This window comes from Monodelphis domestica, chromosome 8, assembly GCF_027887165.1.
Source record: "Monodelphis domestica isolate mMonDom1 chromosome 8, mMonDom1.pri, whole genome shotgun sequence".
NCBI classification, from domain to species: domain Eukaryota; kingdom Metazoa; phylum Chordata; class Mammalia; order Didelphimorphia; family Didelphidae; genus Monodelphis; species Monodelphis domestica.
The window spans coordinates 255,387,681-255,415,503 of NC_077234.1; the positions used below are offsets into that span (position 1 = coordinate 255,387,681).

Genomic DNA, 27,823 nt, shown 5'->3' on the forward strand with positions numbered 1-27,823 from the left:
TTTTATGCTGGTGAACAAGCTGTATTTCAGCTCCTTGTTTGGGAATGAATCCTATTTGTCCTTAATGATTAAGTATGGCTCATAGAGAATACCTGAGTTCATCCCATTTTCTACCAAATAGAATTCTGGCTTTTAAATTTAATATTCAAAATGAGTTTTTTATTTGAGAATTAAAAAAAAAACCCCTAGCCCCATGCCACTTTTCTTTTCAGAAACTGTGATATGTATGTTAAGAAAATCTCGCCTACACATCTCCGTTGTTTATTTCCACTGAATTTTGCAAGTAAAAGTCTGCCACTGCTAGTCTCTAGCAAAACCATGATTCTGGCAGAAGTCCAGAGCGCATCACACTGGATTATTTCTGTCATTTGATAAAAATTGGAAGTATAAATTTAATTTAAAATCTAGATCAGAATGAGATCATTTGTCTGTGGAAGAGACTCCCAGAATGGAAACTTACTCCACTTATGGTGATCTTAAATTAGTCTCAGACTTGGTCTTCACTGCCTGGGGCCTTGAGAGATCAAGTGATTTGCCCCAGTCACATATGTCAAACAAGGAGGCAAACCAGGCCTCTCTGACTCTAAGGACCTTCCTTTTACCCACTATCAGATGCTGTCTCTCATAGTTTAGTAAAAATATACTTTTAAAATGTGTCAATTTTCCCGTAACACTTTCAAAGTCCATGATATCATATCAGTAAGAAGTATTTTGTTTCCTAAATCTCCAATTATTTTTCAAGATTTCAAGTTAGAATAGTTTCTTCTAATAAAAAATGCCATTATCCATTTTTTTCTTTACAGACTCAGTACATTAAGACCTAGTTAGCTTCCAATTTCAAATCCTCAAATTTGAGGTAGCAATGCATTGGTTCTATTAAATGGAGACATGGTGATTCTCTCCCCAAAGTCCCCCAACCCCGTCCACTGCCATACTGAATCAGGCTCAAGGAAATGTAATCCTCAGACCTATCATTCACCAGCTTGGCATACAAATTAAAATGCATGGAATTTCCTAATGGAAAAATTACAGTTTCTTGGTAAGAATGGACGTAATACATGGCACCTGCTTCTTTGCATGGAAGGAAATGTCTAAGGAATAAGATTCAAACTCTGTGGCCACTTTCCCATTGACTCGGGTAAGGATTTGCATAATCTCAAACTCGTGAGCATGCTATTTGAGCACAGCACAAAGTGCCTGGATAAACCACCAACCACCCTTTGAATTTCCCCAGGAATAGGAGCCAGGGGCTGTAGAATATGCATATAAGAAGTCTGCTTCAACAGGTATTTTCTGGCATGCTATATCTTCATCTGTACCACTGTCTGTCTCAACCACAATCCAACTCTGTGCCTCGACATGCCTGAATAATAAGAAGCTTGGGTTTTCCTCTTAGCCTTCTACACTTATCTCCTCTAAAGAAACACATTAATCTTTTTAGTTCAACAGATTCGTCTGGACCAAAGATGACTCCTTCTTCACCATGACTTAGAACCGCACCGATAAAACTGCTACTTTGGCTGTGATCTTCCTTGGAAACACTGTCTAATAATTCATTACATGTCAGATCGTTTTTAATCCTGACTTCATATTTTTAGCTCCTGAATGTATCTCTGAGGCTTGCTGCATCAACATCTCTACCAGACCGAAACGATATACCAGTATTTGGTTGAAAATGCTTATTATTGATTATTATACATAACCCCATTTCTGGATAATCCATTTTATAGTCAATTTTGCTGATTCTCCATTAGCACTTTAGAATTTTATCTGAGGCACAATTTTAAAGTTGTTTTCAAGAAAATATTGGGAGCTAATTCCACTGCTTTTTTGACTTGATTCCTCCCCCAGAAGTCTATAAGCTCAAATATTAATCCAGTAATTACATAGCTTTGTCCTGGTTTTCATCATTAAGTCATTAACAATAAGCAAAATCAACTGATGACTTTTCTACTATACAAATAGAGAAGAAAGGAAAAGTTATTTAGAACCATTAAATGATCATTTTAAGGTTTCATCTGAAAGAGTGAATTATACACTTTTTGAGGTCTCCCAACACACATTTCTACAACATAAACAGTTTCAAACAGGTTCTGAGTGTGAAAGCCAATATGTGAAAGTCCAATGTGTTTCTTTTTTTCCCCCAGCCCATGGGAGCTTAGGAAAATTGAAAGAGCTACTCACAATGATGGCCAGGAATAAGTCATGGGGAAGTGACAGTAATAATGAAGGAAATATCAATCTGAGGGTGTGGTAGAAGCAGTGGAGACTAGACTAGAGCCTGGGAAATGTTATGGGTATGAAATACATGGTCAAAAAGATATCCCAGGGAATCTCTGGACTAGCACTGAGCATAGGATCAATTTACATTTGATAACTCATAAATATTTATCAAATTTACCAAATTTGCCAAAAATTACTCAGTTCTAGAATAGGAGTGGTCAAGTCATGGTTGTAAACATGCAAGGCACAGATCAAGAGGTCAATGACAAGACTTCTTGGATTTCACCACTCTAGAAGCACCAAAACATTACAGATCCTCACTGAGTTCTAGCAGAAGCTCATGAAATATTATGTCTTGCTGAGGCTTGATGTCCTCATATGCAGAGTTGAGCAAAGCCCAGTTTCAAACATAAAATCCAAAGAAGAATTACAACAACAACAATAACAACAAAGACCAAGATCATAAAAAGGTACTCTGGTGACAGGGATATTCAAGGTACAAACTCTAATGACTATAATTTTAAAATTGTTATTGTCAAAGTCTCAAAATATGCATAATTTACAACATTTCAGCAAGAATTGATTAAAAAGCTAATGAAAAAAATAAAAAAAACAAAAATAATGATTTTATAAATCAAATGAAAGGAAGAGGGAAAAGGAAAAGAAGAAATTAATAAAGACTCAATTATCTTTCTAAAACTTTAGTGGGTCAAAGAAGAGATCGTTGAAATAATCAATAATGTCATTAAAAAGAAAGATAGCAATGAGACAACATTTTAAAATTAGTGGGATATAGTCAAAGCAGCACTTAGGCAAAACATATATATAGAGATTTGTCTATATATCTATATAAATTTATTTATAAAAGAAAGATCAGTTCAACAACTAGGAAATGCAAACAAAAATACCTAGAAAAATTAAAATTCCTAATAAGAATTATGAATACCAATACAGAAAATTAAAAGAGTAATTAATTCTATTTAAATTTTAAAAAGATTGAACTATGCAAAAACCTTTGATAGAAGAATGCCTTTTGCAAATCATGGAATCAATATTTTTGAAGTAAGAAGGTGCTTATCTTGGTATAAAAGTTGATTAACTTTATATCATTCTTTTAATATTACTCTCAAAATTTTCATCTTCCCAGAAAAATAGGACAATATCATTATAAGAAGTATGAAAAACTACATTTGATAATGTGACATTGCATCTGGAGTTTCTGGCATTTTCTTTTTTCGTATTTCCTGCAACTTTTTGTTAGATAAATCTTTAATACCTTTAACACCTAAACTCTATAAACAAATAATGACATCTAAGAAGTTGAATAGTCAATAAAAGATGTGCTTTATTTTTATCAAATCCATTCTAAAATTCTTACAGATATTAATTTTTATGAATATTTGATACTATTAAAATTAAAAATTTACAAAAACATTTTTACGTTTGGAAATTTGATGTATAGGTAGAGCATTTTAAAATATTTCAAAGTGCCTCCTGACTTGTTATTATATTTGATGCTCACTATTCTTACAGCTATTTAATGTAGTTGATTAAAAATCCAGTTCTCTAGTAAGGATGAAATTCAGGTCTTTTGAAGCCTTTGCCCAGGAATCGTTCCTTTCCATCCCTTCCTTTCATATTTATAACTAGATATTGTATTAATATTATAGTTTCATAGATGAAAAGCTAAAAGGATTCTAACTCATCATTCAAATAAGGAAAGTGCTTCATATAGAATTTAATTTATTTGCCCAGGATCACATGATTAAAGAGATTCTGAGGAAACATTTAGATCCAGGTATTCCAAAATCCATGCCCAATGCACTAACCAGTACTCTAAACTGTTTTTCATCATAGGGGTTATTCATTCCTTACTTTTACTCCTTGCATAGTCTATTTCTTTTGGATATATTAAATAATTTTCATATTCATTTCAATAAATCAAAATATTCAAACAATAATTTTTTTTGGAGGAGAGAAATTAAGGTAGCATTTTGTGCTAACATTTTTTTTTCTATGTCCAAAAAACAATTGCTCCTTTGTGGAAGGAATAAGGTCCATGATTTTACTTCTCCATATTTTAGTATCTTCCTCCATTTCAGACATTGAAAATCAATCCCTACTAATCCTGAAAACTAAATTTTTTTTTGTTTTTTTTTTTAAATTTTATAGTATTTTATTTGGTCATTTCCATGCACTATTCATTAAAGACAAAGATCATTTTCTTTTTCTCCCTCCCACCCCCCGTAGCCGACGCGTGATTCCACTGGGTATCACATGTCTGAAAACTAAATTGTTATCAATGTAGATCTCTAGTATTTATTCTGGGCTTGGTCCAGTTACTTTCCCTATATTTAGTCTTTTTATTGCTATTTCTACTTTTTGCTATGGCACTGTGATATAAGGGGCAACAGGTGGTGATTTCAGTGTCAACGATGAAGAAAATAATTTCATATAGAAATCTTTAAAGATTGGCACCAAATTATAAAAAAGGGAAATATTTTTGAATATGTTTTTCATTATTATCAAGGAGCATGTGTCATACAAAATCTAAATAGAATTATTATTTCTATCAATTACCAAATTTTTCAAAGGTTCTTTTTCAGTTTCCGTTGAGCTAATTGTCATGAGTCCTAAACATGTATAAAATCTTTTCAGTGAAATCAACAATAATTTGAAAAATATAAGTTTAGCTACCCACAATGGGGGAAAAATATTTTTCAAGATATTTTATACAGATAGACAGACCAAAGATTTCACAGAATATTAGAACTAGAAGGAATTCTGAGGGCATTAGTAAACACCAGTGTCTTAACCTGAATAGGAATCTTGGTTAGATTATGACTTTATCTAGACAAGTCAAAATCTAACTCCTTATAATAATAAAGTTGATTTTTTAAGCTACAAAATAGGACTTTGTATTTATGTCATTTTCCAAAGGTTCATCACAGTCAGTTTGACTTATTTCAGCCTGAAAAGATCTTTTTGTATCCTGATTCTGTTTCCTAATATATTAACTGTTTCTCTCAATTTAATCTTATTTTTATATTTGTAAATATAACACATGCTTTCATCCAGATTATTAATTAAAATGTTGACTATGACTGGGTAGAGTATAGATCCCTGGACCAATCTATTAAAGAAATCCCTCCTCACACAGATTCACTAATAATTCTTATTTATATCTTGTCATTTGAATTGTCTTGAATGCATCTAGTATTTTTGTGATATAGTATACATTTCCCTCTCCCTCTCATTATGATATAACCCAATATCCTAATGATTTCCAGACAATTTGGTAATAGAGTGTAAGCTCTGGCAGGTCATGCTGGAAAAGATTTGAGTAACACCACAATGTCTTACTGGGCTTATTAACAAGGATCTAAGTATATTAAAAACTCTTCTCCCTTGGTGGGTTATCTATGTTGAAAAATAAAATAAATTAAAAGAAAATTATTCTTTTTTATACATAATTACTTAAATGTATGTTGTTGTTGATTTTTCACCCCAGAGCTATTAAGGGGTTGGGAAATTCACCATATTTTAAAAGTACAGATTATTTTAGACCCCCATAGAAATGTTAGATCAATTGAGAGGCTGAAGGACTTAACCAAAAACACATAGTCAGGATATCAGAGGCAAGACCTGAACTCAAATCTCCTTGACTGAAAGTTCATCACTTTCAATAAATCTAATATTACTCCCATTGTTATTTTTCATCTATAACTAGAGTCCTGGCATACTCCAAACTAAGAAGAATCAAAACTCTTTGAAGAGAAATTTCCATCAGCAGAAATTTGATGACCATGGATCAAAGAGAAGAGACCAAACTGAAAACAAAAGTTTTATTAGCCTTTTAAGAGAGACTGCTCCAGCTGAATAAAAGATTGAGTGTCCTAGGCCAGTGATAGTAAACCTTTTAGAGACTTCATGCTATGCCCTGCCTCCTGCCTCCTAGAGTCTACATGCCATGCCTGGCCCACCCAGACTGAGTACTGCATGTGCCCTTTCTCCACATAGGGGAGGGAGAAAGTGCTCCTATTGGACTGCTGGGTAGAGCATGATGTGAGAAAATATCATCAGGCACAGTGGAAAGGGGGAAGGGAACATCTCCACCTAAATCCATCTGCCTATCTAGTAAATAACTCTGTCAGGGTATAGTGTTTCATTCCCACAAAGAGCACTCTGTGTCCTCTCTTTGGCACACATGTCATAAGTTTGCCATCATGGTTTTAGGCTATAGATTTATCTTTAACCTTTCAGACAATTTAGAGAATGTAGTCAATCAAAAGCATTCAATAAATGCTTAGAAGAGATTTTAAAAATAATAGTCAGCTAGGACCATGTCAGACACTTTACAATTATCTCATTTGGTTTTAACAAAACTGTAGGAGGGAGGTGCTATTATTATCCTCATTTTACATAAAAGGAAACTGAGGAAAATATAGTTTGCATGACTTGCCAAGGGTCATGTAACAAGTAAGTGTATAAGGTGGGATTTGATTTCAGGTTGGCCATATAAGTTGTAGTATATAATTGTCATCAAATACTATTGTGCAAAAAGAAATGATAAGCATGACAGAAAAACCTGCAACGATTTACATGAACCGATTCAAAGTGAAGTGAACAGAACCAGAAAACATTTTACATAGTAACAGCAATAGTATATGATAAAAAACTGTGAATGACCTAGCTATTCCCAGCAATACAGTGATCCAGGATAATTCCACAGATTCATGAGGAAAAATACAATATGCCTCCAGAGAAAGAACTGATATAGTTTGAATGCAAAATAAAACAGAAAATATTAGCTTTCTTTCTTCATTGTTTTGTTTGATATCTATTCCACAAAATGACAAATCTGGGGGAAAAAAGTGCTTTGCATGAAAACATGTAAAATCTATATCATATTGCTTCCCTTCTCAGGGAGAGTAAGGGGAGGACAGTGAAAGTGATAGAGAAAGAGAATTTAGAACACAAAATTTAAAATAATAACAATAATGATAATAAATACATGCCTTTAAAAAAGAAATTAGATCAAAAAGGAACAATCTGATCTTAGCCTAGATAGATGCTCCAACAGGTTTTTTAAAAATTATTTTAAAATTTATTTTGGCAGGGTGAGACAACAATGACTAGTTATTACTTATCAGAAGAAAGTTTGAATTATAATATGTGGGGTACAAATTGAGATGGCTCAGACGACTGAAGAATTAAGCCTAGAAAATAATAATTTGGAACATTGTCCTGTGATATTCTCACTATTTCTTCTTCAGTCATTCAATGTTGTCTAACTATTCTTGAACTTGCAGGCCATATTTTCCATAGACTTTTCTTAAGATAATGGAGTGTTTTGCCATTTTCTTCCCAAGTAAATTAAGGTAAATATAGTTTAAGTGACTTGCCCAGGGTCACATAGAAAGTAAGTGCCTGAAGCCAGATTTAAACTTAGATCTTCTTGACTCCAACTATATTCACTTATCCACCTAGTTGCCTCATATTACTCTCATTTTCCCACTCTATCTCATTCCAATTATTCTCTTCTAAGAAGAAAAAAAACCAGATCAAAACAAATAAAAACAAAACCCTGAAAGATCACATTCTGAGCCCAAGACCAAAAAAAAAAATAGACCAAGACTAGAACCCAGGTATCCTGACTTCCAGCTTTGTTATCTCTCTAATAAGCTTAAAATATTCAACGTTCTTTCACTTATCCTACCCCAAACCCTGAAACAGAGAACTTATCAGCAATAATAATATATTTTAATTGCCTGATTGAATCTATGTTGTTTGCCTAGGAGGATCAACTATTGGATCTTAGAAACAAGTAAGTCACTACCCTTAAGGTGTAAATTTAATTTGTAATATTGTTTACACAAGCACCCATGTGATGATTTGCTGGTGGAGAGGTTCTAGCAGCTGAGGGGATCAATAATGACTCCATGTATGTAGAATATAACACTTGAGCTGAGTCTTGGAGGAAATTAGTCATTCTTAAAGGTGGAGGTGAAGATGAAGCACATTTCAGGGGGACAAGTAGTACAGAGGTATGGATGCTGAACATGTAATGTTATATTTGAGAAATAAAAATTAATCATTAGACGAAGATTTATAGAATCCAAAACTATGCCTACAAGGGGCATCTTGCATTTGTTACTCCATAAAAGACAATGTAGCATAGTGTGAGAATTTAATGTTAATATGTGACTTTTTCCTTTTTTAAAAGAAAAGTTTACTTTTGAATTTGAAAATTCATTTCCATCTTACTCCACCCTTTGATTGGATTAAAAATAAGACCTGAAATTTATCTGGGTAAGTAGGAAGGTGCATGCATTTTCTAGGAGGACATTAGAAGCATCTTGGATCTCTGGCATCTTGGAGGATGCTTGTCTTGTCCCACATGATTCCTGAACTCCATAAGACCATAAGTCTGTCCAGTCAGGGAGAACCTTATCTGACCAAGCAGGGGAAGTGAACAGAAACCCAACGTGAGCAGGGAGCTCTGGTTTATTAGGAGAGAGGCCATATTACTATGCATCTTTTTTTTTTCCTGACCTGCTTTTCCTATTTAATAAATGATTATAAATTAATATACATTCTCCAGAAAGTTTTAATTATAACAGTAGTGGGAAAAGGTCTGTCATTAGAATTAGGAAAATGTAAGGTAAATTTTGACTTTTACATATTAATTATTTGATTATGGTTAAAGTAGACTTTTAATTCACCAAAAATCTCTTTAACACTAAACCATAGTTGAGCTGCAGTGGTGGAGGCAGTTTTCATCATCAATAAGATCACAGATTTGAAACCATTTTTCCAAACTCGCCACCACTCCAAATATTTCACAGCATTGTAAAAAGGAATAATTTAATTTCTTTAATTTAATGGGGACCTTGAAGTCCTCTTACCATAAAGATGTGTATGGATTAAACAGTGACAGGAAGTGGGAACCAGGCACCCCGTGATGAGACAGCATCAGCTATAGGCTATCAGTTGATGACAGTTAGGAGAGTGGGCTGCCAGAAATTGGTCGGTCAATTGTGGAGATGAGGGCTGTCAGTTTGCAGGGAAGTTGGTGTCTGGGCATGAATTAGTTATTGGGGATTGGTTGCTGGTAGTGTGGTTGGCATTTAGTTGCTGGTTTATGAAGGAGGGCCTGAGCTTACTGAGAGGGTTTTTGGCTTAAACCTTTAGAGGTTTTTTTTGCCTCAGATCTCTAGAGAGCAAAAGGTCTGTCTTATAGGCAAGGATCTGCTGTCAGTTGGCTACTGACAGTTTGGGCTGCTATAGAAAACTGATTGAAGGAGTGAATGAGGGGTAGCTTGTCTATTATTTTAGGGAGTTAGGTAGTTAGTAAATCAATTTATAGATAGAGTGGAGTAGAATAGGCCTGATATGGCAGGCAGAAGAACCTGTCATTGAAGACAGAGTAGGGTTTTCAGAAATTTTAGGTAATATTAGAAATTTAGGTATATTAATAGGGTAAAGATTATTAATCTTCTTTTCTATCTATCTATCTATCTATCAATCATCTATCTATCTATCTATCTATCTATCTATCTATCTATCTATGGTTAATTGTTAAAAGCTACTAGAAATTTTCTTTTCTCTGGCTTAAAGGGATAATATTAATTTACAACTCTACCATATTCTCATTAAAACTTAAATTATTAAAAGCTGCTCTCTTATTTTGTCAAAACCCCTAATTTAACCCTTAGAGTATAGAAATGTCCAGTGCTATGCACCATTTTATTCTTCATTTGGATAATACTCTCTCACTTTTGACTTATATTTCAATACTCTAACTTCAATTATGGTTTTCTTGACAAAAATACTGGAGAGGTTTGCCATTTTCTTTTACATCTCCTTTTATACATGAGGAAACACTGAGGTAAATAAGATAATTTGCCCAAGGTCACACAGCTATTAAATGTCTGAGGCTAGATTGAAATTCAGGCTTTCTTGACTATAGGCCTGGTACTCTATTCACTGGCACTCTATCTAACCTGTCTGATAAACATATACACATATGTATGTATCCTTAGATACATACATATATCTATATTTATATACACACATATATAAACATATATACATGTATGTATATGCACATGCAAATGTCTGTCTGTACATATGTATGTATATATATATATATATATATATACCAAATGTGTATCATATTTTCATATTTCACAGAGGCAGTCAAAACACTCAGAACTCTAACATCATATTTGAAAATAATTATCAATCACAGAAGCTTATTGGTTATGGACATTTTAAATTTAAGGATTTACTTAATATGAATTTTAGTTTTACTCCACCATGTTTAGCCTTTAGAATTTTGCCAACCAGAAATGTATACACCGCACTTAAGGATTAAGTTTGTGACCTGCATGTGCTAGCAAGTGACAAATCAGAGACAACCGACTGACCCCCTGGGCTGTCCTAAGCCAAGTTTAAGCCACCATTGGTACATGTGAGACACAGGAAGTGATGTAAAGAACTGCCCTTATATTTTGAGGTACTTCCTGTGAGGGGGACTTTTGGCAGCTTTTGTGGACTTGGATGGAAAACTTGACTTGGAGGAGCTCTGAAGTGTGGGTCCTGAGACTGCTTCCCTTAGTTGACCTCGTGGTGAGTATTAAGGCTGACTTCCCTTTCCCTTGACCCTTCTAAAGGTTCCAACCTCCAGGGAGACCCCTCATCTTGGAGGAGTCCTCCTAGCTGGAAGCCAAGCTAGATTTAATCTTATGGAAAGGCCCCTTGGCTGAGAGACCTCTGAACTCCCCCTGACTCGGGCCAAGCCAGAGTACATCTTTATCCCTTTCCCTCTTTCTCCTTCTTCTTAATTTATTCCTTCTATTGTAAATAAACTACCACAAAATTCCATTCTGATTTGAATATTTCATTGGAATTTAGAATTTAAATCCCTGGTGACCACTAAATAATATATTCAGTCTCAACCCAAAATTTTACCCTTAACATTAAGAAAAACTTTTCTTTCATTTTTTTCACTGTATTCTAGTAGCTTAGCTCTGATAATAGGAAAATGTTGAGAATCCATTTTAGTAAATTCCTAAATCTATTGTGACTTACCTAATCTACATCCCTATCATTCTTATTGTCACTCTGTACAGTGTACTGTAATAAAATACTGGTAGCATTGCAATGAACTGTGTTATGAAAAGGGGCCTGCTTTTGAGTAGTTTATAATCTTAAAAGGGAAGCAATTCACTTAGGAAAATTAAGTGGTTATCATTAATGGGGAAAAAAGCCTTAAAGAAAACCAATAGAAATGAAGATAAAGGAAGCCAGGAAAAGAAGAATGATCCTGAGAAGTCTTTAATAATTGCATGGGGGGGGGGCAGCTGGGTAGCTCAGTGGATTGAGAACCAGTCCTAGAGATGGGAGGTCCTAGGTTCAAATCTGGCTTCAGCCACTTCCCAGCTGTGTGACCCTGGGCAAGTCACTTGACCCCTATTGCCTAGCCCTTACCACTCTTCTGCCTTGGAGCCAATACATAGTATTGACTCCAAGAAGGAAGGTAAGGGTTTAAAAAAAAAATTACATCGGAGCTCCCCTAGGGTCCCTCACAGAGCTCCAGGGCTTTTTAGAAATGTTAACAATGCTTCCATTGGGCATTTTCAGTATAATGGTGATGTTGTGAACTATTAGAATGTCAAAACACATTTATAATTAAAGATTAATATTTTATGTAGTATTTGTATATATATTGAATGTTTTCTTCATAGGCACAAATTCCTACTAGTTATTTACTTTGATGTCAGATAAACTCTGATTAATTATATAAAGAAATAAACATTTCTGGTTATTAATCTAAGAATCATCATAGTTTAAAGGATGAAGAGCTATTATACATAAATATGGATACGAATCTAGTCATTTGAGTTCTTTGTGTCTTGGTTTCCCTGGTTATAAAATGAGCATATTTCATCTCAATGTAAACTTAGGAAGATTTGAAATGTCAAACCTTTGCCTTCTAAGAGAAAGACATTAATCTCCTTTACTCTTAGTGCCTCTATCTGATGTTATTGACTTATGGCACTTTTATGCTTCAAGGTTTTATTTTTCCCCCCAAGTTCAATTAAGAGGTTTAGTTAATTAAAAATATGCACATATTTTACCATTAGCTTTATTCAGATTCCATTTCACAGATGGAGTACTATCATAAAAACATAAGATCAGCTGGAGTCCACCTGCTAATAGTATATGTCTATGATTCTCACGATGAACTGTTGTCTTGGTCCAAACCCGAAAAGAAGTTTTAAGACCTTTGGAATTATAATCCTAGCAATGATATCAAGCTATGATGTAAGACATATTTTTGGCCTTAGATTACTATTAGTGCTATCATATTTAGGTTTGATTTAATTTCCTTTATACAAATGCATACTTTATATGCTTTATTATATTGTTTATTATGAATTTGAAAATGACTAACATTTATGAACATATTCTTAAACCAATGATGAGCTGAAATAGAAGACTACCTCTGAAATCATGAATCTCCACTACATACTATTTGTATTTTTGTATAATTCAAATTCAATGCTAACTCTTCAACAGCGCTTTCTTTCTCTATTATCATTTCTGACATTCCTTTTGTTTGATTCTAATTATTTTCCCACAAGTAAATGATATTTTTTAATTTTTTTAGACTATAACTATCACAACATCTATATTCCCTTCTATCCTTCCAATAAAATCCCCAGTTGTTATGAATATAGTCTCACAAAAGAAATCCAAACATTATTTGTGACTAAAAATGCATGTCATTCTGTATTTCTAATCTATCAACCCCTCTGCCATATAGTGAGAAGTATGATTCATCACCAGTTTTAAGCAGTTGTGATTTTATTGATTAGGTTTTACATAATTTTCTTTTACAGTATTATAGTCATTCTATAATGTGTTCTGTCTTTTATTTACTTCATATTAAATTAGTTCATACAAGTCCTTATAAGTATTTTTTTTCTGAATCTATCTATCTTGTCTTATGGGATATAAATATACCATTATATTCATATAAATAATTTGTTGCAAGCCAACCTTGTTTCTAGGTCTTTGCTAGAGCAAAAAAGTGTTGCTATATTTATTTTTCTTCACAAAGATCTTTTCCCTTTCTTGCTGGGAGCCTCAAGCCATGATGTCTTGACAAGGTCACTCATGGAAGCCAAGAGATCACAAAGTGGCTCTTTGGCAGAATGGACTTGCCCACTTAGCCCCCTTTGTATGACTTCTTTCATCAACATCCCTTACTAATGGAATTCACATGATTGTTGTCCTCTCCCTAGTCTCAGAAAAAGTAATATAAGAGCAAAATGTTTGCACACTATTTCCCCAAAATATCACCAAAAGAACAGACTCTCAAATCCAAACCGAAAAGACCATCATGGGTTAACTTTTGCTTAGGTACACAATTCCCAGCAAAAGCTGTACCCACAAGCCAAGCCCATAAAATTCCCTACATCCCGTACAGAAACTTATTCTCCTAAAGCTAGTACATAAATCAATCATAAAGACCTGTACAAAATGCCTTGGTACACCATGTTTCATCAAGCCTTAGTGACTTGATTCTACCAACCAGAACCCTCCTTGAAAAACTCCCTAAACCCTGAAAAATGATCAGCCTAATATTACATCTGAATGGTATTCTCAATACCCCTTTGATCTCTCAATCTCACTGCTGTGATTGTTGAATTATCTCTAGAATTTCTGATTGATTATCTAATTTTATTAAAGGTAATAAGTGATTTTCCTTGATTGTCTATAAGCTCAAAGCTCCTCACAGGTTAATGAGAAAATTAAGCCACCTGTGATGAAATCATGTATTTTGTGTAGAACATTTGTTTTCCTGTCAGAATCAATAGTTACCATACAAATGTATAGAATTATCTCAGAATGTTAATCAAACAATTTGTTAAAAGTTTACATATTGGAGCAGCTGGGTAGCTCAGTGGATTGAGAGCCAGGCCTAGAGACAGGAGGTCCTAGGTTCAAATCTGGCCTCAGACACTTCCCAGCTGTGTGACCCTGGGCAAGTCACTTGACCCCCATTGCCTAGCCCTTACCACTCTTCTGCCTTGGAGCCAATACATAGTATTGACTCCAAGATGGAAGGTAAGGGTTTTACAAAAAACAAAGTTAACATATCACTGATCTAATTATCTTTACTCAAACATGTATGTTGAATAGTGTTACTGTGTGCTAAGAAAATGGGTATAAAGATAAAGGCTAAACTTGGGCATGGTGAAGCAGCCACTTCATGCAGAGCATGCCCATGTAGGTAAAAACACACAGAGCTGTCTTCCATTATTCATTTCTGCCTTGCCATCACACCTGGATGAGAACCCCGAAGTCGTGGGCTAGGCAGGTCCTGAGCTTGTGACACTTTCCCATCTCCTTTAAAGGTAAGCCTATTATCACTGGTAGTGTTTTGCCTTTTGGTGTAGAATTCCTCATTGTTTTCCAGAATGATTGCATTAATTCATAGATCCTCAAACAGTTTGTTAGTGTTACTCTCTTCCTGGAGTTTCTCCAACAATTGACTTTTTCCTATTTTGTCTTCTTTGCCAGTTTGATGAGAGTGAGGCAGAACCTAAAAGGAATAAGAAAAACTTTAATTCAGTCTCTAGTCTGGTCTCTTGTGTCCTGTGGGAGGAATAATCATTCCATTAAGCATCAGACTAGTCCCCTCCAGGAAAGAGGAGAAAGGAAATCCCAATATCTCATCAGCCTGAGATACTCTCTTAGCAAAATGGGAGAACAACATCCCTTCCATTCTAAGCACTTGTCTCCTTACCTAAAATTTCCAAAGCACAAAGAGAAAACAACAGGAGGCAAATACACTATGTACAATTAAATTTAAACAAACTCATCCCTCAATGATTAACACAATTATTCCTCATTCTACCTTCCTCATTCCCACAGTTCTGAAATTATGGCTATTCCAATATGCATTGGGCCTCTCTCCCTCTTTGCAGCATCCATTATATTTATTCCCTTCAACCTCACCCCACCCATGTTTCACTGTTAACCCATGTACACCTTCTTCTGTGCTCTCTGGAACTGCTCCATGAATAATAAACTTGCTTTCATGGGAAATCTTTTCCTTTTTGATCTTATGACTTTCACTAAAACAACTCCCCTTAATAATTCAACCTCCCTGGCTTAATTTCCCAGTGCTCCTCCTCAAGTCCACCATGATCAAGGTAGAGAACCTAGAATAAAATCTCCTTGGTCCTCATTAATATTTCCACTTTCCCACACTGTCTATTTTTAATATTGTGGTCCCACAATATTCAGTAAACTTTCTTCCCTTGAGGTTCATTTAATTCCCATTAACTACTTGAACAAAATTCTAGTAGCTTTTATCAATCCATAATCCTCCTCATTTCTCCATGCGTAACATCATTTATCTCCTCTTTAACACAACTCTTTTCCTTATACACCCTAAACTTAGTTCCTCAGCTTACTCATTTTATGTAATATATATCTTCACTCTACCACTGTCCCTCCCCATACACTACTCCCACCCTGCTGCTAATAAGCCCAATTAGTGTGCACAGGGGGTAAAATCAGGGACTAACAGATGACAGAGTTGGAGGGGAGCAGAGTGCTCGGGCAACTCCCTGAGGACATTCCTCACTTTACCCATCCCTCTGTCCAGCAGCCCAGTGGGAGTACTTTCTTCCTCCACTGTGTGGGGTAAGTGGGGTTGGCAGAGCACACACAGCTTGCAGTGGGGGGAGGCCCACAGCATGTGGTCTTTGGAGGGAGTGGGCATGGCAATTGGTATGGGGGTGGTGTCGGGGTGAGGCCTGGCACTCTATCTCTAAAAGGTTTGCCATCAATGCCTTAAATCTTACCATTATCATAACTTTTATTTCTTTGATCTCAGATATTTCTTAAATAATTGAATGCTATTGTCATTTTAATTCTTGCTATGCCATGCAACCGCAAATGATGTGTTTTGTCCTCATCGTGCTTTCTAATCCTTCACTTCCTTAGTTCTTTCCTGGGTTATAACCTCTGCACTACCTTTGTAGGGAGTCAAGGGGTTAATTCCCCTCAAAGGGTCTGAAAAGGTCAGAGAGGGTACAGCTGTGGAGAAAAAAATGCAACCTTGACAATAATGATACAAAGGCAGGGAGAAATACCCTCGCTCTCTCCAGATGTCAGGGTCTAGTCAAAATTGATTTTTGTTGACTTTGATTTATCTTGATTCTCTTAATGAGCTAATTCGGTTCCCATAGTAGAAGGGGATTTATACACTTTGCTTCTGGCTCATCCAGGAACAGAAGCCTGATGGAGAAGAAACACGCTGGAATAAACCAGGACTATTAGAAACCTGCTGGCACAAGCATGTTCTTTAACTCTTTGTTAAATCTCCTTCCGTTTCCTTAGTGAAACCCTTATCAAGACACTCTGGCCTACATTTAACAGGAATGAATTATTTGATCTCTATATATCTTCACTTTTCTCCTTTCTCCACCTTGATTCTTTGGTGAAAAAGTATACTCTAGTGTCTTGTTTTAAATCACTTGCCCCATTAACATATTATTATTCTTGTTTCACCAACCATAAGTCTTGAATCATTCCTACTATCTATTTGCCTTTGCTCCTATAGGCATACTGCTGAACAGAACTGGAAAAAATCATGAATCTACATACTAATTATAACCATTACAAATATATTTATAAAACCTCAACTGGGACTTCAGTTTGGAAAGGTAATATTTTTTTTTATATTTTTCAATTAACTCCTTTTTTTCCATTTACTATAAGAACTTTTCCAAATCTTTTCATTCTTCCTCAAATTTATAATTACCTGCCCCCTCCACTTTACACAATTTTATCAATTGGAAACCTTGCTTCGTACTTCACCTATTTTTTTTTTACCACTAAGTGCTCCTTCATCCTTGTTTCACATGAAGAAACATACCTTCTCTTTATCAAATATAACCCATTTACTTGAAGAAATGATCCCATCCTATCCCATATTTTCCTAGTAGATGTCTCTCGCTATCATCTCCAACAACTTACTTTTCTTAAATCTGCTTTTCTCTTGTGACTCTGTCCCCATTAGATATTAATAATAAAATATCTCCGAAGTCCTCAGAAAATCATCCCTTGATCTATCTATTCCCAGTAAGTAACTTGCTCTATATCAATTCTCCCTTTCAAAGGTATACTCCCTAATATGTCTATAATTGATAACTCTACTTCTATTTCTCATTCTCTTTCTAAACAATTTAGCACGAATATGGTTTCTAGCCTCATTATTCAATTGAAACTACTCTTTCCAAAGTTCTCTCTACAATTATTTCTTTTTTTTTAAATTTTGTTTTATATTTGGTTACAATATTTACTTTATTTCACTCCCTCCCCTCCATCCACTCTTTCTACAGTCAATGTGCAAATTCATTGGGTATTACTTGTATCCTTGATCAGAATGTATTTCCATGTTGTTGTTTGCACTAGGATATTCATTTAGAGTCTACATCCCCAACCATATCCCTTCGACCATGTATTCAAGCAGTTGTTTTTCTTCTGTGTTTCTACTCCCACAGTTTTTCCTCTGAATGTGGATAGTGTTCTTTCTAGTCAATCCCTCCAAGTTGTTCAAGACCACTGCATTGCCACTAATGGAGAAGTCCATTACATTTGATTGTGCCACAGTGTATAAGTTTCTGTGTACAATCTTTTCCTGGTTCTGCTCCTCTCACTCTGCATCAATTCCTGGAGGTTGTTCCAGTTCCCATGGAATTCCTCCACTTTATTATTACTTTGAGCACAATAGTATTCCATCACCAGCATATACCACAATTTGTTCAGCCATTCCACAATTGAAGGGCATATCCTCATTTTCCAATTTTTTGCCACCACAAAGAGCGCAGCTATGAATATTCTTGTACAAGTCTTTTTCCTTATTATCTCTTTGAGGTACAAGTCCAGTAGTGCTATGGCTGGATCAAAGGGTAGACAGTCTTTTATCGCCCTTTGGGCATAGTTCCAAATTGCCCTCCAGAATGGTTGGATTAATTCACAACTCCACCAGCAATGAATTAGTGTCCCTACTTTGCCACATCCCCTCCAGCATTCATTACTTTCCATAGCTGTTATGTTAGCCAATCTGCTAGGTGTGAGGTGATACCTCAGAGTTGTTTTGATTTTCATCTCTCTGATTATAAGAGATTTAGAACACTTTTTCATGTGCTTATTAATAGTTTTGATTTATTTAACTGAAAATTGCATATTCATATCCCTTTCCCATTTATCAGTTGGAGAATGGCTTGATTGTTTTGTACAATTTGTTCAGTTCTTTATAAATTTGAGTAATTAGACCTTTGTCAGAGGATTTTGTAATGAAGATTGTTTCCCAAATTTGTTGCTTTTCTTCTAATTTTGAATGCATTAGTTTTGTTTGTACAAAAACTTTATAATTTGATGTAATCAAAATTATTGATTTTATATTTTGTGATTTTTTTTCTACCTCTTGCTTGGTTTGAAAATCTTTCCTTTCCCCAAAATCTTATAACTATACTATTTTGTTTTCAGCTAATTTGCTTATACTTTCCTTCTTTATATTCAGGTCATTCACCCACTCTGAGTTTATCTTGATGCATGGTGTGAGATGTTGATCCAAACCTAATTTCTCCCATACTGTCTTCCAATTTTTCCAGCAGTTTTTATCAAATAGTGGGTTTTGGTCCCCAAAACTGGGAGCTTTTGGCTTATAGACAGTCTTGCTGAGGTCATTTATCCTAAGTCTATTCCACTGATCCTCCTTTCTGTCTCTTAGCCAGTACCAAATTGTTTTGATGGCCACTGATTTACAGTATAGCTTTAGATCTGGGACTGCAATTCCTCCTTCCATTGCATTTTTTTTTTCATGATTTTCCTGGATATACTTGATATTTTGTTCTTCCAAATGAACTTTGTTATTTTTTTCTAATTCAGTAAAAAAGTCTTTTGGTAGATCAATGGGTATGGCATTAAATAAGTAAATTAATTTGGTTAGGAATGTCATTTTTATTATGTACCTTGTCCTACCCATGAACAATCAATGTTTCTACATTGTTTAGATCGAGTTTTAATTGTGTGGAGAGTGTTTTGTAGTTGTGTTCATATAGTTCATGTGTTTGTCTCACCAGATAGATTGGTAAGTGTTTTATATTGTCTAGGGTGATTTTAAATGGAATTTCCCTTTCTAATTCTTGATGCTGAAATGGGATGGAGATATATAGAAATGCTGATGACTTATGTGAGCTTATATTGTATCCTGCGACTTTGCTAAAGTTGTTGATTATTTCGACTAGCTTTTTGGTTGATTCTCTAGGATTCCTTAAGTAGACCATCATATCATCTGCAAAGAGTGATAGCTTGGTCTCCTCATTGTCTATTTTAATTCCTTCAATTTCTTTTTTCTTCTCTAATTGCTACTGCTAGTATTTCTAGTACAATGTTAAATAATAGAGGTGATAATGGGCATCCTTATTTCACTCCTGATCTTATAAGGAAGGCTTCTAGTTTATCTCCAGTGCATATGATGTTTGCTTATGGTTTTAGATATATACTGTTTATTATATTTAGGCAAGACCCTTCTATTCCTATACTTACTAGTGTTTTCAATACAAATGGGTGTTGTATTTTATCAAAGGCATTTTCTGCATCTATTGAGACAATGATGTGATTTTTGTCAGTTTGCTTGTTAATATGGTCAATTATGTAGATGGTTTTCCTTATATTAAAACCATCCTTGCATTCCTGGTATGAAATCTACCTGGTCATACTGAATAACCGGTGTGATGACTTGCTGGAGTCTTTTTGCTAGTATCCAATTTAATATTTTTCATCTATATTCATTAGGGAGATTGATCTATAGTTTTCCTTCTGTTTTTGACCTGCCTGGCTTTGGGATCAGTACCATGTTGCTCTCGCAAAATGAATTGAGTAGAACTCCTTCTTTGCTTATTCTGTCAAATAGTTTGTATAATATTGGGATTAGTTGTTCTCTGAATGTTTGATAGAATTCATTTGTGAATCCATCTGGACCTGGGGATTTTTTCTTAGAGAGTTCTTTGATGGCTTGTTCAATTTCTTTTTATGATATGGGGTTGTTTAGTTAATCTATTTCTTCCTCTGTTAGTCTAGGCAATATATATTTTTGTAAATATTCATCCATATCACCCAGATTGCTATATTTGTTGCCATATAATTGGGCATAATAGTTTTTAATGATTGCCTTAATTTCCTCTTCATTAGAGGTAAGGTTTCCCTTTTCATCTTGGATACTGTCAATTTTGTTATTTCTTTCCTTTTTTTAATTAGACTGACCAGTACATTGTCTATTTTATTTGTCTTTTTAAAGTATCAGCCTCTAGTCTTATTTATTAAATCAATAGATCTTTGACTTTCACTTTTATTAATTTCTCCTTTGATTTTTAAGATCTCTAATTTAGTTATCATTTGAGGATTTTTAATTTGTTCACTTTATAGTTTTTTTAATTTGCATGCCCATTCATTGAACTCTGCCCTCCCTAATTTGTTAATATATGAACTCAAGGATATAAATTTCCCCCTGAGTACTGCTTTGGCTGCATCCCATTGGTTTTGAAAGAATGTCTCATAATTGTCATTTTCTTCAAAGAAATTATTGTTTCTATGATTGGTTCTTTTACTAATCAGTTTTGGAGAATCTTATTTTTTAATTTCCAATTAATTTTTATTTACCTCTCCATGAACGCTTACTAATTATTTTTGTCATTGCATTGTGATCTGAGAAGGTGGCATTTATTATTTCTGCTTTTTGAACTTGTTTTCAATGTTTTTATACCCTAATACATGTTCAATTTTCTTGAATGTACCATGTACTGCTGAAAAGAAGGCGTATTCCTTTTTGTCCCTATTTATTTCTCTCCATATATCTACTAATGCTAAATTTTCTAAGACTTCATTCACTTCTCTTAATTTTCTTATTTATTTTTTGGTTTGATTTATCTAGTGCAGATAGAGGAAGGTTCAGGTCCCCCACTACTATAGTATTTCTATCTATTTCATCCTTGAACTCCACTAGTTTCTCCTTTAGAAATTTGGATGCTATGCCATTTGGTGGATACATATTGAGTACAGATATTTCTTCATTGTCTATACTGCCTTTTATCAGGATTTGATTACCTTCCCTATCTCTTTTAACTAGATTTATTTTCACTTTGGCTTTTTCAGATATCAGGATTGCGACTCCTGGCTTCTTTTTTTATCAGTTGATGCCCAATAGATTTGGATCCATCTTACTTTCACCCTATGAGTATCTACCTTCCTCATGTGTGTTTCTTGTAGACAGCATATGGTAGGGTTTGGGATTCTCATCTACTTTGCTATTCACTTGCATTTTATGGGTGAGTTCATTCCATTCACATTCAGAGTTATGATTATCAGCTGTGTATTTCCCAGCATTTTGATTTCTACTCCTAGTCCTGCCTTTTCTTCTTTCACTATTTCCTTCTACACCAATGTTTGTTTTTAATCAGTCCCCCAGTACCCATGCTTATTTTACTTCCCTTTCTACACCCCTCTCTTCTTATTCTCCACCTTATTTTCTTTGCAGTCTTTTTAAAATTAATCCCCACCCTCTCCCACCCTTATACTGCTTTTCTCCCCACCAGTCTGTTTGTTACCCTTCTCTTTCCCTATTGGGTGGAAATCTATTCTTTGCCCCCAATGGATTGGATTGTTATTCCTTCTTTGGGTCAATTTCAATGCACATAAGAGTTGAATATTTCCTGTCTCCAACCTCTTTACCCTTCCAGTGTATTGATGTTCTCCCCACTCCCACCATTAGCTTCTTTGTGACACATAATTTTACCCCCTTTTGTTTCTTTTCCCATTTTATTTAGTGTTAACCTATTTTTTTATCTCTAGTTGTGTATATATATATTTTTTTTCACATATATATACATGTATATGTATTTATGCATATATATATCTATATACCTAATTATGTCTTGTTATTTCATCTTATAAAGTTTGTCACTGTTCCCTCTAAGTGTAATTCTTCTAGCTGCCCAGGTAATAACCGTTTTTAAGAATTACCAATGACCTCTTTTCTTATAGGTATACATATCATTTTAACATATTGAGTGTCTTAAAAAAAAGGTGTTTTTTTTGTTTTGTTTTTTCCATCTTTTTAAATTACCTTTTGATGGTTCTCTTGAGTTCTGTGCTTGAACATCAAATTTTCTCTTCGGGTCTGATCTTTTCTTTATAAATTCTTGGAATTATCCTATTTTGTTGAATGACCATACTTTCCCCTATAAGAATATAGTCAGTTTTTCTGGGTAGTTGATTCTTGGTTGTAGACCTAGTTCCCTTGCTTTCTGGAATATCATATTCCATGCCTTTTGGTCCTTCAGTGTAGATGCAGCCAGATCCTGTGTTATTGTCACTTTGTTTCCATGGTATCTGAAAGACTTCTTCTTGGCAGTTTATAATATTTTTTTCCTTGGTCTGATAGTTTTTTAATTTGGCTATAATATTCCTGGGTGTTGTCAGTTGGCAATTAAGTACCAAAGGTGATCTGTGGATTCTTTCAATTTCCACGTTTCCCTCTTCTAGAATATCGGGGCAGTTTTCTTGGATAATTTCCTGTAGTATTATGTCTAGGCTTTTTCTTTTGTCATGGTCTTATGGTAGACCAATGATTCTAAAATTGTCTCTTCTAGAAGGATTTTCTAAATCTTCTGTTTTGCAAATGAGGTGTTTCATATTTTCCTCAATTTTTTTTCATTCTCTTGGTTTTGTTTTATAGTGTCCTGTTGCCTTGTGAGGTCACTTACTTCTGTTTGTTATATTCTGGTTCTTAAGGACTGGATTTCTTTCTGGCTTTTTGGTCATCCTTCTTCTTCTAGTCTGCTTTTCTTTGGAGGTCATCTTTCATCCTCTTTGCTTCATTTTTCATCTCCTTTCCCTCATTTTCAAGCTGGTTGCTTTTGTCTTTCAAGGCATTATTTTCTGTTTCCAGATGGCTTATCTTGGTTTTTAAGTTCTTTTCCCAATTGTCTTCAGCCTCTCTTAATTGTGTTTTGAATTGCATTTTCAGTTCTTCCAAAGCCTGTATACAATTTGCTGGGATTTCTGATTTATCCTTTGCTGATCCCTCCCCTTCTGTTTGGATTGCTTTTTGCTCCTTGCCTGTCTATTGTAATTTCTTTCTTCTTTTTCTGTTATTTGCTCATATTTACCCCTTCTTTGTTCCCTGCATTTGTCTGACAGACCCTCTAGGCTGTCTTTATACAGGTATCTTTTGAACACAACACAAAGTACATTTTACACAAATGAAGTTAGATATATAAAATTGGATAAACATTAATTGCTCATGGCTAGGACAAACCAATATAATTGAGAATTCTATATAAATAATTTAAATTTTTCAGTTCCATACCAATCGAGCTACCCAAAATTATTTCACAGGATTAGAAAAAATAATAATGAAATTCATCAGGTGCCCTTCCAGTTGTATTAATTTTCTCCCACCTCCTGCCATGCATTTCTTTGTGACATATAAATTCACCCCATTTTGTTTCTTTTCCCATTTCTCTTAGTATTAACCTCTTTTTTAAACTCTAGTTGTGTGTGTGTATACATATATATATAATATATATTATATATTATATATATATAGTATAATATATATGTTATATATATACTCAGGGACACATATATTTATGCATACATAAATCTATATACATATTTATGTCTTGGCATTTCATCCTATACAGTGTGTTACTGTTCCCTCTAAATGTAATTCTTCTAGTTACCCAGGTGATAATAACAATTTTTAAGAGTTAACAATGACCTCTTTTCTTGTAGAGATACATATAATTTTAACTTATTTGGTCCCTTAAAAAAAGATTTTTTTTTCTTTTTCCCCCCTTTCTTAATTACCTTTTGATGATTCTATCGAGTTCTGTGTTTGGGCATCAAAATTCCTGTTCAGGTCTGGTCTTTTCTTTACGAATGCTTAGAAATCTTCTATTTTAATGACCATACTTTCCCCTCTAAGCATATAGTCAGTTTTGCTGGGTAATTGATTCTTGGTTGTAGACCTAGTTCCCTTGCTTTCCAGAATATCATATTCCATGCTTTTCAGTCCTTCAGTGTAGATGCAGCTAGGTCCTGTGTTATCTTCACTGTAATTCCATGGTATCCAAATGATTTCTTCTTACCAGCTTGTAATAATTTTTCATTGGTGTGGTTGTTTGGCTGTAACATTCCTGGATGTTGTCAGTTGGGGATTAAGAACAGGAGATGATCTGTGGATTCTTTCTATCTCCACTTTTCCTTCTTGTTCTAGAATATCAGGGTGGTTTTCTTGGATAGATTCCTGTAGTGTTATGTACAGACTTTTTCTTTTGTCATGGTCTTCTGGTAGACCAATGATTCTTAAATTGTCTCTTCTGGAACAATTTTCTAAATCTTGTAGTTTGTGAATGAGGTGTTTCATATTTTCCTCAATTTTTTCATTCTTTTTATTTTGTTTTATAGTTTCCTGCTTACTTGCTTCTAATTGTTGTGTTCTGGTTTTTAAAGAGTGAATTTCATCCCTGGCTTTTTGGTCATCCTCATTTTCGTGTGATTTTCTTTGGAGTTCGTCTTTCATCTTTCATCTCCTTTGCCTCATTTTCAAGCTCATTAATTTTGGCTTTCAAGACACTATTTTCTTGTTTTAGTTCAAGTGCCTCTGTTTCCAGATGATTTATCTTACTTTCTAAGTTCTTTTCCCAGTTGTCTTCAGCCTCTCTTAATTGTGTTTTGAATTATATTTTGAGTTCTTCCAAAACCTGTGTCCAATTCACTAGAGTGTCTGTGTTTTTGCTTGGTGTTCCCTCATTCTCCTCTGTTACATTTGTTCTTTGTTCATTACCTAGATAGAAGCTGTCAATTGTCATTTCTTTTTTCTGTCATTTGCTCAAATTTGCCCCTTCTATTCCCCCCTGTAGTTGCCTGTGCTCTTGCTCCTTTCATTATGTGTTGGATCTGTGAATTTGGGTTTTTCTGCCAGCTTTCACCCTTGGAGCTTAGTCAGCAAAGCTCTCAGAGCAGTCTGTGAGGGAGGGGTGTTGGAGCTTGATAAGATTAAGCCTGGTGATTAAGCCTAGTGGAGTTGATCTTGCAGAGATGGATATGCCCTGTGGTCAAAACCTCAGGGAGTGGTGGGGGCAATATGCAGTGTCTGTGCTGCTGTGACTAGGCTGCATCTTCTGTGCTTCTCCTCAAGCTTTCTCCCAGCCACCTGTGTTCAAAATCTTGAGCCTGGCACAGCTTTGCCCACAAGGAACTCCTTCCAGATTAGCACCCTTGCCTGCCCAGAGATTCCAGTCACTGCTGGAGGCTCAGTACTGTAGGTGGGGAAGGGGTCCTGGGACCTTCCTTTTTCCTTCCCCTTTAACCACAGTGCTCTCAAATTCAGGCTCTTGTGGGGTGTACCTTTTAAGCTGAGTCCAGCATGAGGGTCCCTTTGCTCTGTCCTGTTGTTAGATTAAGTTTTTAGTTTCCTAGGAGCATTTGGTTTTTAATTGGTGAGGAAGTGTTTTCAGAGGTCTGAAATTTCACTGCCTCTACACCGCCATCTTGACTCCACCTCTCTTTCTTAATTTCAAATCATATGTTCTGGCATATTTGTCAACTATGATCAACTTTAGAAGATTGAGAAATTGTATATTGGTTTGGGTTTTTCTCATTTTGTTTGTTTTGTTTTTACTTATCTTTATCATGAACACAGTAACATAAGAATTCATCATTTCTCATGAAAATGTTTCTTATTCTCTTTGAGGAGCAATGGTGACCTTTTTTCTTTGGCCTCTCCAAGAACTTACTAAGACATTCCCATCTATGTGATTCCTTCCTTACATAACATGTCTACCTACTTACCATTGGACAAGGATCCAATTTAGATGGTTTAAAAACTGTGTTCTCAGGGGGCACCTGGATAGCTCAGTGGATTGAGAGCCAGGCCTAGAGATGGGAGGTTCAAATCTGGCCTTAGACACTTCCCAGCTGTGTGACCCTGGGCAAGTCACTTGACCCCCATTGCCTAGCCCTTACCACTCTTCTGCCTTGGAGCCAATACACAGTATTGACTCCAAGATGGAAGGTAAGGGTTTTTAAAAAAAAAAATAAATAAAAATTGAAAAAAAAACTGTGTTCTCAGCATCCTCTCCTTCCTTTTCCATTACTACTCTGACACTATGAAGAAGAAAGGAACTCTGAGGACTGAGAATAATTTTGTATTTTTTTTTAATTTTAAAGGTATTGTAAACCTTAACATTTCACAGACTTGTGAATGTTAAAAAAATTTACTCCACATTGAGGAATCCTCCAACTCCCTACTTGAAATAATTCCCTACCAGATAGTGAGAACTCTACTTGAATGTGAAAACTCCTTGTTATGGGAGGATCTCTATCCCATCCCTACTTGGGACTGCTTTAGGGGAGAAAACTCCTTGCTAAACAATGAAAGTACTTGGACCCATGCTTATTATAAGGCAAGAAGTTCTTTGAGCCAGGCCTGTTTTTAGAATTGATACAATGGGATGCTAGGACCTAAAAGGGTCAGGCAAGTTTTCTCTTGATGAGATTAGTTGACTCAGCTGTGTTTTCTCTCGTTCAGACTTACTGAGGAGATTGGTCGACACAGCAGCATTTTTTCTGATTCAGACTTACTGAGGAGATTGGTCGACTTAGCAGGAATTCAGATGGGCAGTCCTTTGGAAAGCATATACAGTGATTGGTAAATGTAGGGACTTAGGGGAGGTGACATGGGAGAAAAACCCCTATATAAGAAAAAACAGAATCTCTTGAGGGGATATCCCTTTGGAGAAATCCTTTTGGAGGACCTCTGATGAGGATCGCTTGGGAAGAATCTCTTGAGAGAGGCTCTGGAGAAAGGCTCTTTGGAACAGTCTCTGGCTGGAAGGCTCTCTGGTGAAGTCAGCTGAGATGGAGCTGGCCTGGTGTCACTAGAATCCTTGTTTAGACAGACCTTGTGGTGAGTGTTAAAAAACTGACTGATTTCTCTCTTAAGACTCAGGTCTAGGCCATATTGGCTTGAAGCCCTTCATACTTATTCCTTTCTTACTCTCTCTCTCTCTTTCTTTGATTATTCATTGTATTGTTAATTAAAATCTCTATAAAACACAATTGACTTGGGCATTTGAATAATTGGGACTATTTCCCTGGTGACCACCTTATATTTGATTTAAAAACCAAGACACTGTAGCGAAACATATTTCTGCGGTCAAATTTACTCACCCTCTCTTATATCTATCACAATTTATATCTTCCACCATTTTAAGTCACTACAGTTTATGGGCTTCACTATTTTAAATCTCACAGTATGTATGGCTAAATTGTTCATTACCAACTGTCATAGAATCCTATTTTCCTCATTTCATTGACATAATTTCCTATCAATGTCAATCTAAACTTAGTGATGCTTTACTAAAGCAGCTATATGGTTTGAGGACATAAAAAAAAAAACCTATAAGCTTCTGTAGGCAGAGCCTCTAAAATTTGGTAA

General features: G+C 35.1%; 1 pseudogene; it reads right to left on the bottom strand.

Annotated features, from left to right (window-relative positions):
- Positions 1-802: 802 nt before the first annotated feature.
- Positions 803-27,823, bottom strand: part of LOC100618345 (caspase-3-like) — a 34,736-nt pseudogene continuing 7,715 nt past the window's right edge.